Source organism: Neophocaena asiaeorientalis, unplaced genomic scaffold (genome assembly GCF_003031525.2).
Source record: "Neophocaena asiaeorientalis asiaeorientalis breed wild unplaced genomic scaffold, Neophocaena_asiaeorientalis_V1.1 scaffold245, whole genome shotgun sequence".
In the NCBI taxonomy this organism is placed as follows: Eukaryota; Metazoa; Chordata; class Mammalia; order Artiodactyla; family Phocoenidae; genus Neophocaena; species Neophocaena asiaeorientalis.
The window spans coordinates 3154691-3162923 of record NW_020173953.1 but is presented as its reverse complement, the minus strand read 5'-3'; the positions used below and the strand labels follow the sequence as shown (position 1 = coordinate 3162923).

The window sequence follows — 8233 nt, the reverse complement described above, 5'->3', positions numbered from 1 at the left end:
ACCAATGATTTTTTTTCCCTAATTTTATTTCATTGCCTAAAATTATTTTTATATATTTTATTATAAAATTGCTTCTCAAATTCTTTAGAAAGAGAAAATAGATCAGATAAATTGAATAAGAAATATGGTGGATCACAGAGATAAACCAGAACAAATGTTTAGAGGTAAAAATGACTAAAGAAGTCTACTTTGAAGCAGAGACTCAGGGGGTGCCAATATGTGCACATGTGAAATGACTCAAATATTTTAGAGTCAATTGGAGATAAGTAGTGACTTTATGGGGTTTTCTATCTCTGTAGTTTAAATTAAAAAGTTCAATATGAGTATAGTTTTTGGCTTTTCATATATATATTGTCTCTTTTGTCATCTATATTTAAAATTTTCTAGAGGTCTTTCTTCTCTAGAACAACTCCCAAGTAATACCTTCTGAACATTTCTACCTTCAGATTCTTTCATATGATTTTCTTTTTCACTTTAAAGCATACTTTTTATCTACTCTATTCCTTTAAGATTATTTTTCCACTGTAAAATATCCAAATATCTTCTTTTTATAGAGCTTTCCATAACAGGTAAACCTGAACTAAAATGAATATTGAAGGATTTTCTCAAATTAAAAAGACAATAATCTCAGGGGGAAATTTGGAATTGCAGGAGGGGAAAAGACTGAAATATGAGTAAATTATGTCTAAATACACATTGTACACAGCACTAATAAAGTGGTTCTTAATATATAAGAAGAAGTAAACAGTAATAAATTAAGAATGATCATTAAAATCTAAGATTTTGCTTAAAAATTAAAAGCCTGGAAAAAATAAAAAAAGAGTAAAATTATAACATTAAACCATTTTATTACTCCTCAAATGCATGAAAGGAGACAAAAAGAAACAAAAGATGGATTAAATAACAATAAAATAGTAAATATGTAGGTAGAAATCTGTATCAATAATTAAGTTAAATATAATATGACAAATAGTCCATATAAAAGACTTAGAATATCAGACTGGAATGAAAATCTAAACTATTTTCTACATAAAAGAGATTTTCTTAAATATGAGGAAACAGAAAAGGAAACATAAAAGATATATCTGGCAAAAGAAACAAAAATGCTAGTTCTACTTTATTAATTTCAAAGTTTGCTATATGTTAAGAAGTTTATTGTATATTAATCAAGATATTTCTTAACAATCAATCTGTCAGACTACCAGGAGGATACACATTATTTCATTAGTTATTTAAATGTTACACTAAGGCCACACCATCCAATAGAGTAGGCACTAGCCACATATATCAAATTCAATTTGCATACATTAAATTAAATTAAATTACAATTCAGTTCCTCAGTCATATTCATCACATTTCAAGTGCACAACAGATAACGTGTGGCTAATGGATACCAAATATTGGAAATGGCAGATAAAAAATATTTTCAGCATCAAAGAAAGTTCTCTTGGGCAGTGCTGCCTTAGAGATCACAGCCGATTGTTGATTTGCTAATATAAATTTATATTTGTACTGTTTTCTGTACAATGCAAGAATGTTAGAAATCTTAAGGCCATTTATCCTTATCCCAATTCATGTATTATTATGTTAGTATTTTCATTTTATGTATGCTTATGCATATTGATAAATATTTGTCCCCATGTTTTACAGGCAATATTTGCTTAAATGTACACAATATATATATATATTTTATTTACTCTTTATTCTTTCTTACATTTTTTTTTGCTATAGGCTAGGATCATTTTGCTTTTGACTATGTATAACTTTTAACTATATATTTTTGTGCTGGAAGGTTAGTGACAAGTTCTTGAAGTTTTCAATTGTCTGAAAATATCTGTATTTCTATTTCCTTTTTGAAACAGATACTCACTAGTCATGTATTCTAGTTTTAAATTGTTTTTTCTTCACAAATTTGAGGCTATTTAATTGTTTTCCTACCTTCCCCTTTCTATGTGTTTAGAGTTCAGTTGTCAATTTTATTGTTGTTGTTGTTGTTGTTGTTGTTTTGTGGTATGCGCGCCTTTCACTGTTGTGGCCTCTCCCGTTGCAGAGCACAGGATCCAGACGCTCAGGCTCAGCGGCCATGGCTCACGGGCCCAGCCGCTCTGTGGCATGTGGGATCTTCCCGGACTGGGGCACGAACCCGTGTGCCCTGCATCGGCAGGCGGACTCTCAATCACTGCGCCACCAGGGAAGCCCTATTGTTGCTTTTTTTTGAAGGTAACTTGATTTTTTCCCCATAGGTTGTTTTACATTTTTTTTTCTTTTTCTTGTTCATCAGTTTGACTCCATTGTGCCTAGGTGTGGGCCTTTCTTCATATTTGTCATACATGGGATTTGTAACATTTCTTGAATTTGTGAATTGATTTTCCTCTATTTGGAAAATTCTCTCTGGATCTGTTTCTATTCTATGCTTCGTCTCTTAGATTTGGTGATGTCTTGACTTGTCAATGGCTGTTAATTTTTCATTGAATATGAACGTGTATATATATATTTATATATATGTATATATACATGTGTCTGTGTATAAATACATACATATATATATATATATATATATATATATATATATATATACACACACACAACTTGTTTTAGGACTCCAGTTGAAATTTTTAGACCTTTCCATATTCTCCATGTTCCATATGCTCTGGAGTGCTGTTCAATATTTTTATGCTTTCTTAACTTTTTAGTTTGAACATACTCTTCTGAACAATCTCTAATTGTTTCTTCAGCTACATCTAATTTATTTTTAATCCAATTGTAACCAATTCTACATTTAATTTATTGCATTTTTTAATTTTAGAATTTCTACTTGATTCTTTTAATATGTTTCAATGTTCTGCCAAAATTTTCTATCCCTTTATTTCTTAAGCATATGGATTATAGTTATTATAAGATCTATGTCTTACCTTTCTATTTACTGAATCCCTTGTAAGTCTGTTTATACCACATAACACATATTTTGGTTTTAATAATTTCTTAACTTCTTGAAGTCTGATAAATTTTCCTTGGATATCAAACTATAACTGTATCATCTATATATTCATCTATATTTACATATTCATTTATAGCTATATATTCATTGGTAATTATAGCTATATAAAACTATATCTATATCTATGTGGGGATCCACATCCTACAAGGGAATCAATCTAATTTCTGATTCTGAGATATTCTATTCAAACAATACTCTTCCACCAGTTATAGTCTGAGTAAGAAAAATATCTGAGGTCCTCTAAAATTTGTTCAAATCCCCAACTTTGTAGGATTTCAGAACCTATTCCCATGTGCATATTGATCTTTTTCTTTTTTTTGCCGTATGCGGGCCTCTCACTGTTGTGGCCTCTCCCGTTGTGGAACACAGGCTCTGGACATGCAGGTTCAGTGGCCATGGCTCATGGTCCCAGCCGTTCCGCAGCTTGTGGGATCTTTCCAGACCAGGGCACGAACCCATGTCCCCTGCATTGGCAGGCAGACTCTCAACCACTGTGCCACCAGGGAAGCCCTGATCTTTTCATATTATCTCTTTTATCTATCACAATCAAACCCTAGTCAATAAACACTTTTATCTATTACAATCACATAAACAATAATAATAAACAACTAACAATAATAAACATAGCTGGATATCAGAATCAATTAATTTATTAGATTATAATGACTTTTCACACAATTTTGGAAGAAAATACAATGTCAATTCCATCTGCGATGCAGACTTTAGACTTTATTTTGAGTTAGTATTTTAATAATAAAAATTGTTAGATAAAGTATGTCAGCCAATGTTTAGGACCAGAGACAAGGTGACAATTTGATAATTAGAAATAAGAGGGTAGTTCTTCCTATAGATGATGAAAACAATAATGGTTATGAATAGAGTCATTGAAGACATTGGACAAGATTAAAAATTATATATGATGATCAGTAGGAGCCAGATCCACAGGTTGGTCTGTAACAAGACTGGAAGTTCCCAGAAGTGAAGTAGGTTGGGTAGCAGACTCTAGATCCATAGTTTAGAGAAGAGAAACCACAAACTCTGCCAGCCACGGGTCTGAAGCTACTGGAAGCACAGCCTGGTAAGTAGGAGCTTCCAGATCCATAGCCCAGGGAGCAGCTGTTGCTGGACCCAAAGCCTAGAGACCCAGAATAAGTTGTCTGAGAGGGCCTACAGAGTGTGGAGGTTCTTGAGTGGTAGCAGGATATCTGGCTAGGTCTAGACAGCACATAGAATGTCTGATACCTAGTGGGTTTACAGCAGGTCTCCTGACAACCACTGTAGAGAGAGGAGCCCAGCTGGCAGGTAGTGGGAGAGCAAGGGTCAGTACCAGTACCAGTAGACCAGGTTGCTGGAGTAAGAAGAGCCACAGGAGGAGCCTGAATAGCACAGGTGGTCCCCAAGGGAGAGAGAGAAGTTTCCAGAGCAGCGGTTGTAGGACATATTGACAGGAGGTGTGAGTTCAGCTGAATTACAGTGAGAAGATTCTGAGTTTGAATGTTATTCCTGGACTGTGGTATTTATATATTCACAGTAATGGGTGTGGCACCTTACAGTAACATCTTTTCCATATTTGAGCCCACTCATTTGCTTACATGTAACTCAGTAATTCTTTTTGTAATAGCAGTTAACTAACTCCCTTCATCTTATATTTATAAGTGAACTCATTTTTATAGCTCTATGTCAATGAATTATATCTATGTTACAAATGGTCTGACAGTATGGAATTAATGTCTACTTCATCATGGCCAAGGAAGCCCCTCTTATTTTCTTGGGCAATAACTCCTTGTATATCTACTCCTGGTTCGGCTGGGGAAGGTTTTCTTCCTAGAATGGGGACTGCAATGCTGTCATCTCCCTTTTGTGCCAATTGTCAAGAGGCAGAAATCAGGTCTTGTTGAGAAACCTTACAAAGATTGCCTTTATAGCAAGCCATTGATTCTCACTCTGCAACATAATTTTCCATCTTACTTACTTACTGTTTCCAATTTGCTTAACTATTAGCAGTGCTTACTATGTCCAATCTAGAAGAGCCATATAAAATACGCCAAAGGGATTGAGAGAGATCACTAGGAATGGGGATAATCTTGAATAAATTTTTAAAATTGTTTTAAAAATTAATCAATTCTAAAGCAAGAACAGACCACTATGGACATATGTGAAGAAAAACAAAGTGGGAGACACTATGGGGATGAAGTGAGGAAACTAGTGACAGTAGTAGAAAGAGGGACAAATCTGCCAGGGTTTTCTTCTAACTCAGTGGACAACCTATGGATACTCTACTTTTAATTCAACTAAATCAAAATTGTTTCAAAATGAACTCAATTCATGATTTTTGTAAATACATTTATATTTGTAAAACATCCTGGGGTTTCTCCTCCCACAGTATTTCTGAACCCCATCACAAAATTTTGAATGCCTTCTGAGTATTTCCAAGGCCTTGGTAGAGCCCTACTTAAGTACATGATTCTGTCCCAGGTTTCTTACTAAAGGTGGACTCAGGTTTTGAAAACCTTAAAGTTTATAACTTCAGGGTCCTTTTATAGCACAAAGAATACAACACTGTGTATATAATAGTAGATATAAATATGAATACTACTTTAGAATAAAGATAATATTAACCAACAAAAACCTACAGGTTGACTAAGACACAAATATTACAAAATCAAGACATTAATTTATCATCTATAAACTTTCCCCAACATTTCTTGGCTACACAGTCCTTGATCGCCTCTACGTAGGATGATCGTTTTATCAACATGATTTTCTTTGAAAAGAATAGAAATATAATTCAGCTTTTCTCTAGAGTTGTATATCAAAAAACACTTAAATTATTTTCGATGACATAGAAAGTTTTCTTTCAACATTGCCACTTGTTATTACTGATGCTGCACCTGTAACATCCTCTGTTACTCCTTCTTGGTCAGAGCTTCAAGCCTGGGGTTATGCTTAGCTCTGCCAGGTGTCCTGGTTCACCTCCCCTCCAAGTCTTCTGGCCCTGGGGTTTGGGGGCTTGTGTGAGGATTAGCTGCAAATAGCTGTGGACCCTAGGCTTTAGTGGCCTCCTAGCATGTAGCAGAGCAGTATATTGGTTCAAATCCTTCTTCTTGTGGTCAAAGCTCCCTGAGGTCCTGAGGTTCATCAGGTTGACTCTGTTGGCTAGAGGAACTAGAGGCAGCTCTCTGGATTCATCCACAGCCCCAGCACTACCACAAGGACACAGAAGTGACACCCAGTCTATAGAAGTCCAGCTGGAGCAGCAGCTTTTTCCAAGCTTCCCTGGAGGAGTGCCAAGAGAGCTTTGGAAAAAGTTAGGCGAAAGAATCCTCAGGAGGACCCTCACACTTAAGCTTCATTAGGTTAAATCTATCTCTGTCTTTACCTTAGATGCCCTGGCCAAGATGTCTGAATATGTGCTATTGATGTTCTCTTTGAAATATCAGGAACCTACGTGGAGTGCCCAAATCTCCCTCCAAGATATCTTCCGTGGCAACGTCTCTCTCCTGTGCTCCAACCTAAGCTTTGATCATTACATTGTTATAGTTTATTGTTGCTTTTGTTATTTGTCTCTGATCTTCTTTAACTCCAAGTTAAAATACGTAGGAACATGTCTGACAGATTTATCATATTCTTTGAGTATATTACTGTTTCTGACAATTTCAAGAGAAACGCACTGATGTAACACACACCAATGGTCAAATATGTGTTATCAGGAACTCAAGAAGTTAATGTTGTGGCTTATGGCACTGAATTGCAGCTTTATTTAATAAAAATACAATAAAATTTTACTATATGCGCTTAAATTATCAACTTTTCCTCAGTGTAAAAATATGTTTAATTGCCACTTAAAAAAAGAAAGCACTATCCAGCATTTTTATAAGTCAAAGGAATGATGAAGTAGCTGCACCCACATCAAACAGCTACTTTTTAAAAGCTTATCTTTTATTTTTCTTTTTTTCATATGGACTCCTAGCCACTGGGGTAAAAATCCTAGCCCATGCAATGCTGTGAAAACCATGACTTTCTCAAATCTCTGTTTCCTTTCTTGAAAATAGTTGCCTTATCACAAGTAAGAATGACTTTTTACTGGCTCAAGGCAGGACCAGTGTTAAGTAAAATAATAAATTCAGCAAAATTTGTCTGTAGTGACACAACCTTCTGGCTACAGCGATGTCCTTCTCTCCTCAGTATACCTCTAACTGTCCTTACATCAATGTGGTAATCAATGATACCAGTTGAAATAATACATCACAAACTCTCAGGTCCTCTATCAAATCCAACCTGCATAGGTTTGTTTATTGCACAAGTGTGGGTTTCCATAGGCTTTTTATTAAACTCCAAATTAGTTGCCTATATTTAAAAATCAAAAGTATTCACATAAAACGTGGATTTATGACTTCCAAAATTTCTGAAACTCTGACTACACTGGGCTCCCTTGCCTGTCGTTGCCTGGAACTGCATACAAGCTGCTCCATTTGTATGGGTGTGCTTCCCTCTAATTCCCAACAACTCTAACCACTCTGCTAATTTCAGTTACCATTAGTCATTGAGCTGGCACTACTATTTTGTTGTGTTAGTTAATGCCTCTATCATAAATAGGAGAATGAGAGATGAATTAGAAGCTTTGGGTGTTAAGAGAATTTGTGAGAACCAACTCCCTTGTGCACTTGAAGGATATTATTCCATGTTTAATAGGAAAATACCATGTATCTGTGTTGATGGGCTGGAATATAAAACATCAATTATGGAAAAAATCACAAGCCAATTGGACTACCTCACTTATGTTGATGATCCTCTGACTTAAATTCTTCAGATACCAGAAGAATTTGAGTTGGTTTTTATATATTGGGCAAAGACTTAAATCAGTGGTGTATTACTGCTGAATATTCAACAAACCATCCTGAAAAATACATAAACAATTAAAAATAACCCAGATGATTGAACTCCTTCCCAGGCCACTCCACATGTGATTCTGATTGTTAAATCAGAATTTAACCATTGTTAAACTAAAGGTTTAACATATAGCTGGTAGCCCATAGGAGATGCTTGTAGCTGTGTGAAATCATACTACATGCCTGACAAGTGTAACCACTTTTGTATAGGAATTGTCTTTCCAAGAATATAAAGCAGAACATTAAAAAGAGAGAAAGGGAAATCTATTTTCTGTTTATAACATCATAATTCTATTGTAATGGGAGGTTTCTGCTAATAATACGCAGTACCCCTTCTTCTTGTTAC

The 8233-nt window shown here is 35.1% G+C and overlaps 1 pseudogene; it reads right to left on the bottom strand.

Annotated features, from left to right (window-relative positions):
* Nucleotides 1–3921: 3921 nt before the first annotated feature.
* On the bottom strand, nt 3922–4489 carry LOC112404794 (keratin-associated protein 13-1-like; annotated as a pseudogene).
* Between the last annotated feature and the right edge of the window lie 3744 nt (nt 4490–8233).